Source organism: Leopardus geoffroyi, chromosome A3 (assembly GCF_018350155.1).
Source record: "Leopardus geoffroyi isolate Oge1 chromosome A3, O.geoffroyi_Oge1_pat1.0, whole genome shotgun sequence".
Lineage (NCBI taxonomy): Eukaryota > Metazoa > Chordata > Mammalia > Carnivora > Felidae > Leopardus > Leopardus geoffroyi.
The window spans coordinates 82,426,805-82,446,064 of NC_059336.1; the positions used below are offsets into that span (position 1 = coordinate 82,426,805).

At 43.3% G+C, this 19,260-nt stretch overlaps 1 protein-coding gene across 4 annotated transcripts in view; it reads right to left on the reverse strand.

The window, feature by feature from the left end:
* The window catches only part of SERTAD2 (SERTA domain containing 2), a 116,840-nt gene extending 115,570 nt beyond the window's left edge, over window positions 1-1,270 (reverse strand). For 3 of the 4 annotated variants that reach the window (XM_045446248.1, XM_045446249.1, XM_045446245.1), the window contains exon 1: window positions 489-1,270. The gene's annotated coding sequence lies outside the window, so the exon portion shown is untranslated. The remainder of the gene's footprint in view (window positions 1-488) is intronic. The other variant, XM_045446243.1, reaches the window with a different exon arrangement.
* Between the last annotated feature and the right edge of the window lie 17,990 nt (window positions 1,271-19,260).

Genomic DNA, 19,260 nt, shown 5'->3' on the forward strand with positions numbered 1-19,260 from the left:
CTAAGCCAGGCCACTAGACAACCTGTCTTCCCTTGCTCTATCCCCACACATCCAAAATAAAAATACCTTTTGCTTTGCCTTCATTAAATAAAAGTTTAACTTTGATTTAGAGTAAAATGTACCCATTAGACGTTTTACACTTTTTGCAGGTTATAGAGTCTATTAGATCCCATCGCTGACTATTACCGCTCACTAAGCATCCTAAGACAGAAAACATGGCATTACCGCTCATTTTATAAGCGTTATAATGCCCCGATGGTGGAAGTCTGGCAATACCTAGAAATACAGCAAGGCTGGTGAATAAGGAGTCGAGGGGCGGGGGAAGAGAGAGCGAGGGAGGGAGGCAGTCGCCACCTCAAATCCACGCCGGACCAGGAACCTCCAGCCCACAACGTGATCCCTGCCCTCCTCAAAGTGGACCGGCTACATCTTTCCAGATTCCCCCCCCCCCAAAAAAAAAAAAAACAAAAACCCAACACGGTACTCACCCTTCTGCGAAGAAGTCGGCACCGGGTCCAGCTCCGAGTCGGGTCGGGGTGGCAGCGAGGGAGGGGACGTCTGGGCAGTGGGCGGGGGGTGTCGGTGCGTCACTCGAGTGCAGGACGGTGAGTTCGAGGGGTGGGAGCGGAGAGGAACAGGGCAATCAAGTCACGGCCGAAAAAGGAGGAGAAACGGGGGTGGGGGTGGAGAGCCCCTTCCCTAAAATAAACCCACCGGCTCCTGCGACCCCTTACCCCAGGGAGGGAAAATAAATCAGGGGAAATAATAGACTGACAAATTTCTAAAACGACGAGGAGCGAGGAACAGACTTTAATTTAAAGGGGGGAAATTGAGCGAGGGCTGGAGGGGAGATAGAGAGAAGTGGCTCTGGATCTATCCCATGCCTTTGCAGTCCCCAAGCAGAGGAGGCTGGCAGAGGGGAAGTTGCAGCGGCTCCTGAGGAGAGGGAGGAGGAGGAGGAGGTGGAGGAGGAGGAGGAGGAGGTGGAGGAGGAGGTTACACCGTAACAAGTACAGACAGACAGCCATGGATCAGAGGGGCGCTGCGAGCAGGGGCGGCCGCGGCGGGGCGAGCGGCGGCGGCGGCGGCGGCAGCACCCCCTGCTCGGCTCGCTCGAGACATTTAATTGGATTGATGGGTTGTGCAGTGACTCACAGACTTTACAGAGTCGTACAGCAGTCCCCGCCCAGCTGGACAGGGGAGATGCGGCGGGGACGGGCGGGGAAAGGGGGCCGAAGAAGAGCCGGGAGGGGAGGAGGCGACTGAGAGGGCGAGGCGTTGGGGGGGCGGGGAGCGGAGCGGAGCAAGTGGCGAATGGCAAATCCCGCCGCTCCGACGGGCGTGGGCGTCGGCCAATCACGACGCGGCTCCATAGGCGGCTGGCTTCGCCCCTGGCCCAATGAGTCTTCTAAGGACACTGCCGCGAACGGGGCGGGGGAAGTGGAGTGGGGGGTGGGGAGAGGTGGGTGGACGTTGAAGTGGGGGGTGGAGGGAAAGATGAGGCGCCGGAGACCGGCGGAGTCACTCTGCCCTCCTAGCTCCAGAAGTGCGTCTTCCGCCAATCCGAAGGCTGCGTGGGGGTGATGGACGCAAGCGTGTGACCAATGAGGCGGAGAAGGTGCCGCCCCGAGCCGGAGGGGAAGGAGTGGGCGGGCCAACGCCTTCCCCTCCCTCCCGCTCGGTTCGGGTCAGTCACGCAAATAACAGTGTGAGGGCTGGGGCTGCGCGGGGGGGCGGCGGAGGGGCCGCGCTGCTGGCGGCGTGACAGCGAAAGGGACTGGCTGTGCTGCCGACTCCGCACCGGCAGGAGGAGGCGGCGGCGGAGGCTGGCTCCTTACTCAGCTTGCAGGCTGCTGCTGCTCATCTCCTCTGCCTTGTGCTGCCGGAGAGCCCCTGAGGTCGAACTCCACTCCCGAGGGGCAACCAGATGTGGAGTGAATCGGATCAAAACTTTGCTCCACATCCCTTGCAGTGCCCACTCTGAAAGACAGCTCCTTGTGACGTCCTGTGGGGCTGGGATGTGGGATCTGAGGAAGCTGGAAGCCAGAGACCCGAGGCTTGGCAAAGGCATGAGCGAGCCTCTTTGCTCGCCTGTTTTCTGGGGAAGTCAGGGTAGGGTGTGGACAGGTTGAAACAGCTCCCGAATACATACCATTTCTTTACTGATCTTCTGGAAAAGGCACTTCTTAACCTGGCAGGAGCGAAACTGTATGGGCTCTGCTTTTTAAGTATGTGTCTGTGCCTTACCTTCCCTCCCGCACTACTCTTTCTCCCACTTCTCTGCCCACCCTCCTCACCTGGTACCCTGATGGCAATGCTGGGAAGCTCTCACTGCTGGATCTTAACGCTGCTCATTCTCCGGAGCTATGGCTTTTTCTCAAATTTCTTGCCTAGTGTCCAATAATCATTATACGGACCTTAACAGTTTCTACGCACTTTTACTTGGAAGTAACTTTAATTACCGGTAAACCTGAATAGAGATGCTCACAAAAGCAAAACATTGGCAAAAATCCACCTTTCCCACAAGGTGCATTTCTGTGCATTATTTGAAATGTACAGCAATTGCTTCCCATCAAGAAACCAAGGAAAGGCAAATTATATATTGCATTCCTACAAAAATATTTTCAAATCCGCTTAGAATACCCCATATCCATTTTTCATAGACAAGTAAACTAGAGAGACCTAAGGGTTGATTTAGGGTCTTCAAGCGAGAAAGGTAGTTGTTGCTGCTGTTTTTCATAATTATAAGATTAAAGCCTACCGCGGTCTGAAATTCAGAGGACAGATAATACGTGAACACAAAGGCTTACTCTAGCCATGTTGAGGCTTTCTTTGATTATTGTCATTTTAAGGTACTGATCCTTCCCCTGAGCCCTAGTTGTGGTACTCAGCCTGACATGTCTTCTCTCTTCTCAGATTTTAGTCCTACTCCATGATTTCAGCCTGTAGACCTGAGTCCTGGTGAAAGTGTTATCTTACATATTGTGGAGGGTACTAATAACACAGAAGAAGATTTTGAGTCTAGACATACACTAGGATCTTCCAGAGGATTCCAAATACCCAGGTTTAGCATCCTGTGGTGGAAGTTGCCCTCTTGTCAGTTGTTATTGGCATGGCTTCAATGTCTAACATGTGTCATTTTCTAATTCTGTGCTCTCTCAATTCCAGTATTTCTTAAATGATTGTCTAAGGCCCACCCAGATTACTGGGTCTGCACTCAGATCTATTGAATGATCATTTCTGTAGGTAGGACCTGGACATCTGCTATTTAAACAAATACCCCAGGTGACTTAAATAAATATTAAAATATCAAAATAAACATTTGATTTGAGAACCCCTATGTATTCCTTCCTTTTGAAAATTAGAGAACTCGTATTTATTTGATTTTTTCCCTTATTTTCCTTTTTCACACATCTATTTCTTTTCTCCTATATATTTCCTAGATCTTATTTTTATGATGACTTCCTTTTCTAAATCTCTTGTACACAGGTCTGTGTTATACTGGCAGCGTGATCCCTAAAAAGGAAGTTGAAGCTGGCAAATTGTCTTTCATAAATATAAGCATACCTTATAAAACTTAAAAGTATAGGGAAGTCAAATAATTTTATAACCTTAAAAATATCACTGTAATCGATCTTGTGTATGAACCTACAGTATGTGTGAAACTTACTAGTTTATAGTTTCAAAGTACACAGAGATAGAATTTTTCATGTGTACGGGTCACATTTCAAAATTCAAATTTCGCCATACAAAAAATATTTTTATGTTGTTACCATAATTTTTCTTCTAACCAGTGGAGTGAAACTAATGACGTACCAACAACTTACAATTGTTGTGATAATTACAACAAAAAAGTACCGTATGAGATTTTTGTTGCCTCAAGGAGCTTATAATCTAATTAAGAGGCTCAAAAGTACACACAGGCAACATTTAAATAGGAACCTGAGAAAAAGTCTAGGAAGACTTCAAATGTGTTTGTCACAGATAAGCAGGACTGAGTTCACTTTTATCTAGTTTTCCTTTTGCTTACTTATCTGTACTTTTCAATCTGTTATGAGTCACATGTATAATTTTTTAAATCTAAAATCAGAAAGTATCCAAGAAATATGTGATTACAATATAGATCTCTTTTACTCTTATTTACTTATTTATATGATTGTAGCTGATCTCAATTAAATTATAAGCTCTTTTTTAGTTAGTTTGAATATATATTACCCACATGGATCAGGAAGAAAAGCATATCCTTTATGTTTTTGGATAAAGGATAGAGAATTCAAACCAGGCCTCACAGAATTCCCACAGATAGACACTAGACAAACATGAGCTCACAATCCAAATTACAAAACAAATGAAGAAAAAAGCTATCGTGAGCAAAACGAAGCAAAAGCAGAAAAAAGGAAACTAGCAGAATTAGATTCTAAATCTAATTCTCAATTTAATTCTCAATTTAATTCTAAATTTAAATTAATTTGAATCTAGATTCTAAATTCTAATTCTAAAAAGGATAGTTTATGAATAATATAGACCCATTTCACTTATTAGCTAACCAAATTCAACATGCCTACTTCTGTGAACTAAGAGAAACCTTGAGTCTCATTTTTCTATCTTTAGCTTAGATATCTATCTAGCTACCTATCTAGCCATCTACGTGAAGAATAATAAATCAAGTAGAGTTTATTCCAGAAACTCAAGCATGATTTAACATCAGAAAGCCTACCGGTATTTCATCTCAAAAAGACTCAGAGAGAAAAAGCATTTGAGAAAGTGTATCACTTATTATTAATAAGAACTTCTAGAAAATTAGGAATAGGAAGAAATTAACTTTATGAAGAACCAAAATGTACAGAAAACTCTTACTAATAGATTTACTTAAAACACATTCCATTTAAGTGTGGGATCAAGACAAAGTTGCCACTGCTATTTAACATGATACTGAAAATCCTGGTTAACAGGGTAAGATTTGTAAAAGGAAGAAGAAATTAAGTAGAGAAATCCAAAGGAAAGAGATAAAACTGGGATTGCTTGTAGTGACTTGACCAACCATATAAAACACCCAACAAAAACAAGCTATTAGAAGTAATCAGAGAGGGGTCTCTGTGTGGCTCAGTCGGTTAAGTGTCTGACTCTTGATTTTGGCTCAGGTCATGATCTCATAGATAGTGAGTTTGAGCCACACTGGGTTCTGTGCTAACAGTGCAGAGCCTGCTTGGGATTCTCTCTCTCTCTCTCTCTCTCTCTGTCTCTCTCTCTCTCTGTCTCTCTCTCTGCCACTCTTCCATGCACATGCTATCTCTCTCTCTCTCTCTCTCTCTCTCTCAAAATAAATAAACTTTTTTTTGATGTTTATTTATTTTTGAGAGAAAGAGGGAGCATGAGTGGGGGGAGGGGCAGAGAGAGAGGGGGACACAGAATCTGAAGCAGGCTCCTGGCTCTGAGCTGTCAGAACAGAGCCTGATGCGAGGCTTGAACCCATGAACCACAACATCGTGACCTGAGCCGAAGTCGGATGCTTAACCGACTGAGCCACCCAGGCTCCCCAATAAATAAACATTTTTTTTTAAAAGGGAATAATCTGAGAAATCAGCGAAGTGAAGATACACTTTTCTCCCTTTCTTCCACAGCACTATGCTTTGTTTAGATGGCACATAGCCAGCCAGAACAAACACAGCATTGGGCAGCATCTCTTATGCTAAGTATTCCCATGTTCCAGGCAATAGGTTAAAAGTGGAATGGTGTATAAGTCCTAAGAGGGAGAGGGTATGCCTCATCCTTTTTTCTGTCATCTGAAATGAAGACATAATGGCTGGAGCTTCAGCAGTTATCTTAGACCATGAGCTGACCTTGGGTATGGAAGACACACACAGTGGAGCAATAAGACAGAAGGCATCTGCTATACCCGCACTAGCCTTAAAGTATCTACCTCCAGTCTTCTTGAAATTCCTGAATCAACCTCTAATTCATGCTACTGTTATCTTAGATTGTGTGTGTGTGTGTGTGTTGTAATGTACTTATAGCCAAACCAAATCCTAACTGATACAAGATCCCCAAATACCAACGCAATTCATGAAAACCAGAAGTATTCCTACACACCAGTACCAACAAACTAGAAAGGAAGATACTATTTACAATGGTAAAGTCTCTAGCAATTAACCTAAGAAAACGCACAAAGGCTTTATGGAAAAAAAAAAATGTTAACTCTGTTGATAGACTTCAAAGAAGACTTAAATAGGGTAATATATAATGTTTGTGGATAGGATGATAACATTATTAAGATACCAGTGATATCTGGGCACCCGGGTGGCTCAGTCCGTTAAGCATCCAACTTCACCTCAAGTCTTAATCTCACAGTTCATGAGTTCGAGCCTTACATCAGGCTCGCTGCTGTCAGCACAGAGCCTGCTACGGATCCTCTTTCCCTCTCCCTCTCTGCCCCTTCCCAACTCTCTCATGCATACTCTCTCTCTCAAAATATATTTAAAAAATATATTTAAAAAAGATATCAATGATCTCAAAATTTATTCACAAATTCAATGCAAACTATTCAAACTTGTAGCAGGAGTGGAGGAATTCAAACATTTTAAAATGCATATGGAGGGGCACCTGGCTGGCTCAGTAGGTAAAGCATGCAATTCTTGATCTCAGGGTCATGAGTTCGAGTCTCTCGTTGGGTGTGGAGCCTACTTAAAATAGAAAATAAATAAATTAATTAAAATGAATATGGAAGACTAAATTCCGTATAATCTGGTCATTTTTTTAAGTTTATTTATTTATTTTGAGGGGGGTGGGCAAATAGAGGAAGGAGAGAATCCCAAGCAGGCTCTGCACTCATAGTCCCTGATGCAGGGCTTGAACTCATGAACCATGAGATCATGAACTGAGCCGAAGTTGGCCGTTTAACCAACTGAGCCACCCAGGCAGAAAATCAGAGGGGAAATTTACCCTCCCATATAGTAAGACATATTCTAAGTGACAGTAACAGACTTGTAGAACAGTGGAACAGAATAGAGAACTCAGAAACAAACCATCTACCTATGAGAGTTTGGTATATGATAATGGTGACATCACAAATCTTTGAGGAAATCATGTTGAGATAGCCAACTATTGCTGCAATAATAATACTCCATAACAGACAACCCCAGAGAACCAGAGAACCAGTGGCTTACTTACAGCCATTTGTGTTTTCTCCTTCATGGGTCTGTGTGTGACCTGAGATTTGCTGATCTCATCTGGATTCATCAAGGCTTAATTGGGCTCCACCGAATTCTCTGGGCTTAGCTCCAGGACACAGGTTAAGTTCAGGTCTCCATCACATGTCTCATTCTGGCAATTACAGAAGCTCAAGAGGTGAAGCCAAGTTACTCAAACACATTTAATACCTTTGCTCCCATCACATATTCTAACATTCCATTGGCCAAATAAGTCGCATGGCCAAGTCCGACATCAATAGTGGAAGGTCCTACAAAATCACATGGCAAAGGTCATGGGTATATAATTCAATAGCAAGGAAGACATGAAGGATTGAGAACAATAATCCAATCCAATGCAGAGGTTTTGTTTGATAGGTAATTTCAGGAAAATTGGTTCACCATGGAGAAAAATAAAGTTGCATCCATAGCTCATACTACATGCAAAGGTGAGCTCTTGATGAATTAAAAAAAAAAAAAAAAAAAAAAGAACACTAAAAAGGGAAGGGAAAACTGGTAGGCTAATAGATATTAAAAATGGAATAGCTTTGGAGTCTTAAGATAGGAAAAGACTACTTAAATGTGACTCTAAACACATAAACTATAAAACCAAAAGAACGATGAACTTGACTGCATCAAAATTAAAGTTTTCTGTTCAACAGAAACATCATAGACAATTTAAGAGACAGTTGATAGATTGAGAGGTATTTCCAAAGCCTAAAATGAACAAAAGATTAATATCTAGAATATACTAGTAATTCTTGCAAATCATTGAGGGGAAAAAAAATAAATAGGAAACACAGTAGAAAAATAGCCAAAGGATATGAACAGGCAAATTTACAGAAGGGAACTCTGAGAAGATGAGGAGATATACAACCTCCCTTATAATCAGATAGATGCATATTAAAACAACAGGACAGGGGCGCCTGGGTGGCGCAGTCGGTTAAGCGTCCGACTTCAGCCAGGTCACGATCTCGCGGTGCGTGAGTTCGAGCCCTGCGTCGGGCTCTGGGCTGATGGCTCAGAGCCTGGAGCCTGTTTCCGATTCTGTGTCTCCCTCTCTCTCAGCCCCTCCCCCGTTCATGCTTGTCTCTCTCTGTCCCAAAAATAAATAAACGTTGAAAAAAAAAAAATTTAAAAAAAAAAAAAAAAAAAAAAAAACAACAGGACACTTCTTTCTTTACATCCACAAACTGGACAAAAATGTGAAAGGGGGATAACACGAAGTGTTGGCTAGGATGAGAGAGAGTATGAACCCTTGTATATTGCTGTTTGGACTTAAGCCCTGGTACAGCCATTTTGGAGTCATCTGGCAATACTTAATGAAATGTAGCAAATGTTTTCCTGATGGCCCAACAGTTCCGCTCCTGGAGATATACACCACTAAGAAACTCTTGTACAGGTCCATAAGAGGGCACAATTGAGGATATTCATCACAGCAGCACTTGAGGTATTATAGGCAAACTTAAGTATATAAGTTAAGTATAGGCAAACTTAAGTATATAACACCTATACTATGGTAGGTAAGTAAAGTGTAGCAGATGCCGTGGAGTAACGTGAAGTAAGGTACTAAATACACATCTTGTAGCATGGATAAATCTTTAAAATGTTTCATAAGTGAAAATAGGTAAGAAACAGAACAAGACCATGTCAGCCATGGGCCTCTGGATGTTTTTCATCACAAGGATGTTTTTCATTTGTGCTCTTAACTGGAACACTTTGAAGGAAGGATAAGGAAAGTGTTGTTACAACTCACTTCTGACTCAAATATTTCCTTCCGGCTTCCACGTGATGCTGTGGCAGGTTTTCATATATGCCCTCCCCCTGCACCCCAGGTCGACTCCTTCTGCAGGCTTCCACAGTTTCTACCGTTGTGGCCTTCCCTAGCACCTCCTCGCTCCCCCATGCATATTTAATATCCATGCATCTGGTTATAAGCTTCCTGATCCAGCTGGGTGGAAGTTGAGCGATGGCTCTTGAAGAGTCAGCCACAGTCAGGGCCACTCTGCTACCCACATCTGCCTGTTGCCCCATTTCCAAGTCAGAAACACCCAAACGTTACTGGATTTTAAAGAGCTTTATTTGGGTGCGCCTGGGTGGCTCAGTCAGTTAAGCGTCAGACTTCGGCTCAGGACGCGGACTCACAGTTCTTGGGTTCAAGCCCTGTGTCAGACTCTGTGCCTGGAGCCTGCTTCAGATTCTGTGTCTCCCTCTGTCTCTGTCTCTCTCTCTCTCTCAAAAATAAACAAGCATTAAAAAAATTTTTTTAAAGCTTTATTTCAAGACTGACCTAAAAATGTGTTTGCTTATGTATCTTTATATACCTCCTAGTGTGCTGTCAGTGCTAATAATAGCCCTAAGGATGAAACCATAACGGTAATTGTAATATTAGCTTTGTGTCAATGAGCAGTAGACACAAAAGGCCTTTTAAGGTTGATTGAGAGGGAGAAGATGAAAAAGATAATGAGCTGTAGAGATCTAGGTTAGATATCAGAAGTAGTTCCCTGAAATCAGTGTTGGATAAACAAGTGAAGGAGTTACCAGAAGGTTTGGGGACAGATGGGTAGCTTTCTGAAAGATTTGGGTGTTTTCTAACCTAAACGCAGGGGAATGGACACAACGGCTCTTGAAGTTTCTCCCAGCTCTGTCGGGTCATGAATCTCCTCAGAGCAGGCATGTTGGAAATGCAATTGTTTCCCACAAAGGTATGCTGAGAATAGCCCCTGCTTGGATTATACTGCCTTAAAAGCCTGTCTCTGCCCAGAGCTTTCCTAATGGCTCTTTACTAGCATACGAACTTCTGACCGTTAGTAATGGCTATGATTTCATGGCCCTCAAATTCCCATTTGCAGGAGCTTGCCTGAGCCCAGGTAGGGAGCTCCGCAGAGCAGCACGTGAGGCCCCATGGCCCACACCCCTTCCCAGGGAACTAAGCCACAGCTGCAGGCTTCTCTCCGACTAGCTTTGGATGTCTGATTTTTGCAGAAGCCAGAATGTGATCCTGCAGAGATGACTATTCTCAGGATCGCATATCTTATGATTACCATTTGGGGGCTGTAACACTCATCACGCTCCCAGTACTGGGGCATTAATGTTAGCTGACATCTATTACATAAATCTAACCCTAAAAGGTCTAATGATTTATCCATCTGTAGTTTCTGTAACTCCTAGAAGCTGTGTAATCCAATCACTCCATATTTGTTCAACAATTACTTACTGAGTTCTAGGGAGTCTTAGAGATGTATTTGGAAAAGCAGATGGAGCCCAGATTATAGAACCTTAAATGCCTGGTTAAGCGTTTCAATTTATAGGATAAGGCAATAGGGAGCCTTTGAAGGTGTTTGAGAACTGGAAGAGCATGATGAAAAGAGTGTTTGAAATTTAATTGAGCAAACACTTACTGAGGAAAAGGACAAACAGCTATTAAGCCCCTATTACAGGAAAGCACTATGGAGGCACAGGGGAGAGAGAGAAAGTCCTTGTCTTCAAGAAATTTATAGTTTCTAGTTGTTCTGTTTTTGTTTTTTAATAGAGAGGGTACTATTTTGAGATATTAACCAGTGTGCTTTCCCAGCATTTTCTCTACCCCAGTCCCTTCCCACAGGGTATGGATATCGTACAATAAAGATTCAGAAAGAAAGAAGAGTGAACCCTTGACTCCCAGGTCTGGAAATGGGCTTTAAGAACTCACAGGGGAGGGGCACCTAGGTGGCTCAGTTGGTTAAGTGTCTGACTTTGGCTCAAGTCATGATCTTGCCGTTCTCAAGCCTTGCATTGGGCTCGGTGCTCACAGCTCAGAACCTGGAGCCTGCTTCAGATTCTGTGTCTTCCTCTCTCTCTGCCCTTGCCATGCTCACACTCTGTCTCTTTCTCTGTCTCTCTCAAAAACAAATAAAAACATTAAAAGAGAGAGAGAGAGAGAGAGAAAACTCACAGCAGAGATGAAACCTAGTTTTAGAGAAAAGACGTGGGTTTTCATAAGCTACAACACAACATAAGCCATAGACTTGGAAATACAATCTGTGTATCCCGGCATAATTTGTGGAGCCCAGAAAAAAAGTGCTGTTAAAGATACTAGAATAAAAAGGTTTTATTCTTTCTTTTACTCTTTCTTCCATAGTCTCTCAACTCGTCACATTTTTAAAAAAAGTTATTTAATGTGACTCTCAGTAAACAAGTCAAAATTAAGTTGAAAATTAAATTATTAGCCTGAATTTTACTGTTCATTTTTATATTGTGAAATACAAATTTTAAATGCAAATATAAGAGCATTTAACTTATAAGCAGAGCCACTGAAAGTATCCAATTCATATGTTGTAGCTTGTGTGTGCATATGTATTTTATTCTTACCAGAACAGTGGACACACTGCACAGAACTAATTCAACTGTTGTTATTCTACTTCTTGATATGGGCGCATTCCACCAACACTCTACTTAAGCTTACCAATGGGTAAGGCAGGACTGAAAGGAAAAGGAACCGTGGTGTTCTTTTCCCCTCCATGTTGTCATTTTCAGCCTATGTGCTTGCCTAATAGAGACAGCATCAAAAGTAAGAAAGAATATGATAAGGTTCTTTGCCTGTTCATGTTTTTAGAATGCCGTTGCCCTTTTTTCTGCCTTCAAAACACATCCTGGTTTGAATAGAAAGCCTGACCTCTGGGGCACCTGGGTGGCTCAGTCCATTAAACATCTGACTTTGGCTCAGGTCAAGATCTCCCGGTTGGTGAGCTCGAGCCCCACTTCAGGCTCTCTGCTGTCACTGCGGAGCCTGCTTCGGATCCTGTCTCCCTCTCTCTGCCCCTCTCCCGCTTGTCCTCTCTTTCTCTGTCTCTCTCTCTCTCTCTCTCAAAATATAAACATTAAAAAAAAAAAAAAGCCCAAGCATCCCCACTTAATCAAAGATGAAACACACTTGCATCTTGCTGAACTCCTAAGCATTGTGGGACAACCAGGAAACTGTGCTCATGTGGGGGCAAGAGTAGCAGATATTCATGTCCCTTCTGCTCATGCTCCCTTGTCCCATGGGACTTCACATACAAAACATAGGCACAAAAATAAAATCAAGACTGTTGAGACAGCACAGCGGCACAGAGCCCTTTGGAGCGCGGGGCCCTGGGTGGCTGCGGGGATGACACGTCTGTGATGCTGGCCCTGTATGGAAGAACAGACGAAAGGCCAGGCTGCCCTGCCTCGGCTGAGAGAATGATGCTCTGGACTGAGGGTGAGAGAGAAAGCAGAGGTTCTAAGCACCAACATGTCGCTGAGAAATGGGGCTCTGTGTTCTTCTCTTGTGCCCCACACTCCCAGCTCTCCACCAGTCACACCCCAGAAACCACCGGGAAGAGGAAAGACCAAAGCAGGGAAGGACCCGAACCTCACTTTCAAGGTTTCATGTAATCCGTTGAAAATGTGGAAAAAAATATAGAAAATCACAAAAAACTAAATTACCTACAAACCTCCTGCCTAGAGAGAGCCATTGTTAACGTTGTGTCCAAATGTGATTTATAATATATATTGGTACAAAATTTGTCAACGTAACAAACATCTCTCACTGAATATGCTGCTAGAAAAGTTTTACACGCAACTTTGCATTTTAGGGTGAATATTTGGTGGTGGTTTGCACAGCTAATTCTAGAAGGAAGAATCTGTCAACAGAGAGTCTGGCCAGGGGATAAAAGCGAGAATCCCAGAGGGGATCTGGGCTGGAGGTCTGCAATGAGGGGAGAAAGGATGGGGCTGGAGGAGGCTCACAAACAGAATGCTGAGTGAAAAAAGTAAGTCATCGAAGACTCCATCTACTTATAGTTCAAAGGTGGGTACATCTAAACACTGTTATTCAGGAATACGTACATAACCACTACAACCAGAAACAAAAACAAAATTCAGAAAGGTGGTTCCTGAGAGAAGCCAGGGAGACAGATAGGTTTGGAAATGAACACACAGGGGCTTCTAAGGAGCTGGTGATACTCTGTTTCTTAAGCAAGGTGATAGACACGTGATTGTCCAATTTATTTTTTTCCCTAAAACCACACTTGCCATATGTTCTTCTGTATTCATGGTATCATATAAGCTAATGTATCTCAGGCCAACTCCAAAAGATAAAGTTTTCCACAACCTCACTCTTCTGTCTCCTGAGGCTTTCCCAGGCAAGTTATATACATGCTGGGACTCTCCTCCCCCAAAATACTCTCACCCTCCCCAAATTATTCACTACCCATCTAATCTGGCTTTGTTCTGAAATAGGTGACTAGAGTGCATTCATCTGAAAGTGTCCTCTCTGAGCTCAAACCCAGCAGCAATGCAAGCATACACCAGAATATGGATACACAGACACTTGAATATACCCAGGCTTGCTCATGCATGGCGAGGAACTGGAAAAGCTTTCTGCTCTCCAAGTGTCTACCTTGCAGTGTGAGTAGCAGGTGGTTATCATGTTTTCCTGCTTCCAGAGCAGCCACCCCAAACCGAATCAAGGATGTCGAAAGGGAGAAGTAGCTGCCAAGTGTCTCGCAGGGTCCTCTGCAGGTTACAATGAAATTATCAAAGACAAGCAATTGCATGGCGATCTCTCCTTTTCTGCATCCCAAGAGGGTAGATACGCTACATGAGATACTTTCAGCAGGTTCACAGACAGTTTTTATTCTAATAGTATGCACATAATGTATTTTGTCCTAATATTACACACACACACACACACACACACACACACATATATACCACTGACAGCTAAAAGTCATGATGATTGCTTAGAGAGCAAAGCTAGGGGGAGAGTAGAGTTATCTTGAAGTAATGTTTTAAAAAACTCTCTAGAAATAATATTATAGCCGGTGCCTAAAGATAGTACAAGTCATGATTGTGCTTCGCTTTTGTGATACTTGACGGTGGGAAACATTGCACAGGGACTTTGTAGTTCTTAAGAAAGTGGAATATGGGGGCGCCTTGGTGGCTCAGTTGGTGGAGCATCTGACTCTTGATTTCGGCTGAGGTCATGATCTTAAGGTCACTGGAATCTGCACTGGGATTCTCTTGTCCTCTCCCTCTGTCCCTCCTCCCCACCTCTCTCTCTAAAAAAAAAAAAAAAAAAAAAAAAATGGAATATGGTGCATGGGCAGCCTGATCCTACGACCCCAAACAAAACTTGTGGCCCAGGAGACTATTGTAAACTATTGTAAAATAATTCTAGGGGCACCTGGGTGGCTCAGTCAATTCAGCGTCTGACTTCGGCTCATGGGCTCAGGTCATGATCTCAGGGTTAGTGAGTCCAAGCCCCGAGTTGAGCTCCGTGCTGACAGGTCAGAGGTGGGAGCCTGCTTCTGATTCTGTGTCTCCCTCTCTCTCTGCCCCTCCTCCACTCGCACGCGCTCTCTCTCTCTCCCCCTCTCTCTCTCAAAAATAAATAAACATTTAAAAATTTCAAAAATAAGATAAAATAAAATAGTAATTCTATTTTGAGTCCTTTTTAACTGCCAGACTCTTGCAAAGTGCTCTACACACAGTTTGTGTACACAAAACTTGACGACATTTCTGTTTGTGCAAAGACACCCTTCCTCCTCCTTGTCCTCATCATCATCATCCTCATCACAGAGCATTGGTGCTGGGCCCGGAGGGAAACCACCCTGGCAACACCAGTCCTGCCCCATTCCTGTTCTTATACTGAAGAGTAACAACATAAACTTACATAAACGTAAGTAAGAAATACTTACAAAGTCATTTTGCAATATGTAAGTGTATTGAATCAACACACTACATACCTTAAATGTACTTAACGTTATGTGTCAATTATATCTCAATAAAGCTGGAAAGAAAAAAATACCTACAATGAAATTGAAAACATAAATAATTTGGCTAATTTCTGGTATAATCTCATAGTACACACCCCTTGCCTACCCCAAGGCCTCTGTTTTTTTCTCTTTTGTAATGGAGGCAGATGTACTCTGTGTATATTACCTCACTAGAATATTTTGAAATCTAACCAACTGATCTCCATTATAGAAAATCATTGGAAGAAGCATGAATTCTGTTAAATAAGACTTGTGCAAAAAAAAAAAAAAAAAAAAGCGGATGAATTATAAATCTCTTTAAATAATTATTTTATAATAGAAGCTAAATAGATGTTTAACTCTGCCCCGGCTCCCATTTATGATATGCCCAAGAATAGAGAAAAAAACAACAGAATGCTTTCTTTAAAAATGCTGGTAATAGCATTCTAGCCATATCAGGGCAAAGCACTTCTATGATGATTCATAGACTAGGTAAAGCTAGGTTAAATGAGTCCTGAAGATCAAAGCTTAGCTTGACTTTTCATCGTTTTGCTTCAACACAGTAAACTTCTCTAAAATGACGGCAATCCCAAATATAGAACTTCTACAAATTAAAGAGAGGTCTATCATATCTGACTAAATTTATAAAGAAATTTAAAGGTATTTTTAGTTAAAAAAAAAAAAAAACTAACAGGTGATGCATGGGCATGGAACTAAATTCAAAGATACGAAAGGCTGGATAATAGAAAATATGTTTCTCTCCCATTTTAGACTCCCTGGTGCCTCCCGAGATGCAAACATTGTTACTAGTTTCATAAATACTTCCATATACACGCATTTAATATACATGTATGTATTTGAGACGTATAAAAGTTAATGTGTGCATTTAGATTTATTTTTCTAATATAAATGATAGTATTTTATATTGTTTCTGCATCTTTCTCACTTAACAGGACATCTTGGAGATACTACCCTGTTGGTACAAAAAGGGATTGTTTTAATCTTCAAGGCTGTGTAATAGTTCATCATATAGATGTGCCATTATTGCAGGACATTTGTATATTTCTAACCTTTTGTTTGTACAAACGCTGCACCAATCAATGACCTCACATGTAGGCACTGCCTCTGTAGCAGAAACGCGCAAGAATAGAACTGATGGGTCCAAGGGCATGAACAGTTTAAAACGTGACACTTACTGCCAAATTGTCTTTCATGAGGGGCCTACCATCAAGTGGGCATTTTGTAACGCACTGTAACAGTGGTTGTTGAAGTCATTCTTTATCAAATACTTACACAGCCATGTACTCTCCACAGTACTCTCCACAGCAAAATCATGTTATAAAACTGTTATTATAGACACCCCTCACTTTATAGACTAGGTGTTGGCAAGAATGGCATACTGAACATTATTTGGCTCGCATTTTGCTGTCTTAGAATTATCTGCATGGTAACCAATTTGTGGTTTTGCCGTGTTTTAAATTTTTTTAAATGTTTATTTATATTTGAGAGAGAGAGAGAGACAGACAGACAGAGCACAAGCAGGGGAGGGGCAGAGAGAGAGGGAGACACAGAATCTGAAGCAGGCTCCAGGCTCTGTCAGCACAGAGCCTGATGCAGGGCTCGAACTCATGAGCTGTGAGATCATGACCTGAGCCAAATTCAGACGCTTAAGGACTGAGTCAGCCCTCACTATGCTTTTAAAAACAGGCCTACACAGAGCTCAAAAAAATTTCAGGCCAGTGAAAATACATCCTGAGATATTATACAGATTAACATATGTCATTATACGTTTGTTAATACCCATAGAATTTACAACACCAAGAGTGAAACCTGAAGGTAAAGGGTGGACTTTCAGTGATTATGATGTGTCAGTGTAGGCTCCTTCTTGGTAAAAAATGTACCATCCTGGTCAGCGGGAGGTTGCTCATGTGTGGGGGCTGAGGGCATACGGGAAATCTCTGTACATCCCTCTCAATTTTGCCGTAAACCTAAAGTTGCTCTGAAAATTGTCTTTAAAAAGGCCTATACGTACATATGTATATCCTTTTCCTTAATAAATGTAAACGGCAGTATTTTGTTGGTCAACTCCGAAGTTTAGAAAGTGAAACTGAATAGAAACCAAGATGAAAGATAATAATCAGGCTTCCTCTTTAGCAGACTGCAACCCAACCAACCAAATTATGAGAAATAAATTACGGTTTAAAAAAATTCCCCATTTTAATTACTGCAAATGTTAATGTGACTAGGTAAGAATTATTTTTAATCACCTATAATTATATAGTGTACATCTAAAAGCATGGAGTCAGGATCCAAAAGCCACAATTTCAAAAAACAAAACAAAACAAAACAAAAACCGTAAGACAAACTTTGCTTTTGCTTGAAATGTGTGATATTTTCCCTTTATATGCTTCCTCTCCCAAATAAATTCGACGGCTAGAATTGCTGGCATGTAGCAAATACAGAAAGCCAGCAAGAAACCTCTTTTCCCTCAATTCAATGGGTTTACGTCTTAACCAGTTTGAGCACATTTTCGGCGCCTATTTCATGAACTCAAAAGAGACAGATTTATCTGACATGTTTAGGAGACACGTAAAATAAAGTCGGGTAGGTTTTAAAGCTTCAGAAAATTGGGAATTCCCTGTGCCACAGGGAGTTCACTAGACCTGCAATTAATACTTGGCAATAATAAAGGAACGCACGAAATAGAATGCTTCCTTATCACTGTGTGTTAGGGTCTTCCCTTCTGGGTAGGATTTTTCGTAGCCTCCGTCACGATTAGAGGGAAGGAGAGAGAGGGCGAGCTGGGTCTGCGGTCGGAGGGGTGTCTATAAATAGAAGGTGAAGTGTTCTAATACCGGGAGGGTGCGTCATAGCGTCCCTCCCCCGAGCCGAGAGCGCCGGGGCGGCCGCGGCAGCCACTGCGCGGCACCGGGACGCCCACCCCGGCCTCCACCTCCCGGCCTCCGGGGAGCCGGAGATCTCCGCGAGGGACCGGGGAACCGGCCGGGGGAGGCGCCCGGCAGCCTCCGCGGACGCTCAGCCTCAGGTCGCAGGAGTCCCACCCCCGGGCGCGCAGTGCTCAGCGGAGAGGCACCCCCCGCCTCCTGCTCGGGTGCCAGCCGCGTGCCGCCGCCGTCCTCCTCCGGCCGCTTCCCCCACCCCATCCCATCCCATCCCATCCCACCCCTCCTCCCTGCCGGCGACGGCAGAACAATAACCCGAGCGCGCCTGGGAAGCAGAGACTCCCGGGCGGACAGCCAATGCGAGGGGGAGTTCCGAGGGGGCAGCCCCCGCGCACCGCGCGCTCCCGTGGGGTCCCGGCCCGGCGGCACCGCGGCCGCTGGCCGGGCCCCCCTGGCCCTGGAGGCCACGGTTTAAATCTGCTGAAATCTGAAATCTGTAATCTCGAAGTGTCTGTTCAAGGCCGCGGAGAATTTCCTCTAGTCTAGGCGGAACATCAGCAGTTGGTGAAAACACACAGCGTGTGTAGCTGGGTCCTTTTCTCTTTCGGATTTGAATCTCTAAAGTCACTTGTGGAATTTCCATAGGCCTTTCTTTTTGTAAACAGATTGTTCTGGGATTCCCCACCCAGTCTCTAGTCTCACTCTGCCTGTTCTTCCAGCTTGACCCTGTCTAGATCTCAAGATCTCTCTCTCTCTCTCTGTCTCCCTCTCCCTCTCTTGCACACACACAACTTGGCCCCCTTTGCACTTTTCCTTTAATCTGTGTGTGTGTGTGTGTGTCCGTGTCCTGCAGTTCTTTCTCCCTTCTGATTGGCGCCTCCATTGGGTTCCTGTGTTGGTTTCATTTCAGTCTCTCACAATTTGCTCCCTCCAATTCCTACTTTCTTTTGTCTTTCTTTAACAGGTAATACATTTGCATGGTTTTTTTTTTCTTCCCATTACCTTAAGTGCTGTCCCCTTAAGGACTCAAGGGTTCCTGGAGGAAAAAAGGAAGGTTTCATGACATTTTATGTCAGGGAAGTATGTTATACAGTTCCACTTTCAGAAAGTCTGGGCTAGCTGGGATTTTCATACTTATATATAGGTCAAGCCATCTTAGCTGAAGAATTCACAAACTGTAATATCTTGGGTGCTGGGCTGCTTGCTTCCAATAAAAAGGCATGCAGGAAAAGCAGGGAAAAAGTATTTTCAAATTAGGTCTCTGAATGTGGGTTTTACACTCCCCCACCTCCCCACCACACACACACACACACATACGCACTTATTATAAAGCAAAAGTTTGATCATATAGTATTTGAAAGTCAGGACCTTGGAATCTTTCATTCACCCATAAAGTTCCATCTCCTTGGTCAT